Raw genomic sequence first — 1148 nt, 5'->3', positions numbered from 1 at the left:
GAGCTGGAATAAACAAGCATCCCCATTCAAACAGTGATACCCTGTCAGATCCTAATAGCCTTCTATCTTAATCAGGACCCCTGAAGAATTCCTATGCCCATGTCCTCATTTTGTATCTGTCTAGGTCTCCATGTGAACTGACACAGCCACATTTCGACTTTGCAAACTTAGAGATAAGTCAGGCCACCATAAATTTGCAGCGTATTCATTCACTCCTTTTTTCAGAGAAGTAGCCTTTACCGAGTAGCAGTTCTGTGTCAAGCCCTGAACCAGTTGCTGAGAATAGAGATCAGTCACGCATGGTTCCTGCAGCTCAGACTCTGTCAGGAAACACAATGTGGTGCTGCCCAAGGCGATCATGCTAAACCAGAGTTGAGCAAGGGTGCTATGGGAGCACAGAGGAAGCACCGAAGCCAGCCTGTGACAGGGTGGAGTGTTTCAGTCTGCACAGGAAACAAATAGCCTTTCCTTTCTGTGTCTACTGTTACCACCTGGCTCAAGCCCACGCCATTTCATGCTTGGATCACTACAGTAGCTTGGAGTTATCAACTCCAGTATTGCCCCCTTCAAACTGGCCTCTGTACTGACTGTGAGAGCCATTCATATTTCTTTCTTTTTTAATTTAGCACAGGTTATTTATTTTTATTTATTTATTTTTTTACGCCTACAGCATCTTGTCTTCCTAGGCAGTCTCCCATCCAAGTACTAACCAGGCCTGACCCTGCTTAGCTTCCGAGATCAAACGGGATTGGGTGCGTTCAGGGTGGCATGGCTGTAGACTCATATTTCTAAAGAAAAGATAAAATGTAACACCTTACTTTCCAGTCTTACTTTTGTGCCATCGTCTACCTATCTCCAAATGTGACACTAGTTTCCTAAATTCATCTTATCATTGATCTTTATTACATCTTTACTGTTTTTGCCCCCTCTGTGTTGAATGTCTTACCTCCTCTATGTCTAAAAAATACCTACTTGTCTTTCAGGGTTCCGCTAATATCTGTCATGTCATTTTTGAAAATGTTCTTGATTTCTTCCCCAACTAGTTCTAAATCACCATTCTCTCATTTGAATAGCTACTGCAGCACTTAAGACTTTCTTGCATTTATTGGTTTACACGTCTGCTTGTCTTTTACATTAGACTATAAACT

At 42.2% G+C, this 1148-nt stretch overlaps 1 pseudogene; it reads right to left on the bottom strand.

The window, feature by feature from the left end:
* Positions 1 to 661: 661 nt before the first annotated feature.
* LOC112485850 lies at positions 662 to 780 on the bottom strand (annotated as a pseudogene).
* Positions 781 to 1148: the final 368 nt, after the last annotated feature.

The sequence above is a fragment of the Pteropus alecto genome, unplaced genomic scaffold (assembly GCF_000325575.1).
Source record: "Pteropus alecto unplaced genomic scaffold, ASM32557v1 scaffold25, whole genome shotgun sequence".
Taxonomy (NCBI): Eukaryota; Metazoa; Chordata; class Mammalia; order Chiroptera; family Pteropodidae; genus Pteropus; species Pteropus alecto.
The sequence above is the reverse complement of the archived record's forward strand: the minus strand, read 5'-3'. Positions and strand labels throughout refer to the sequence as shown.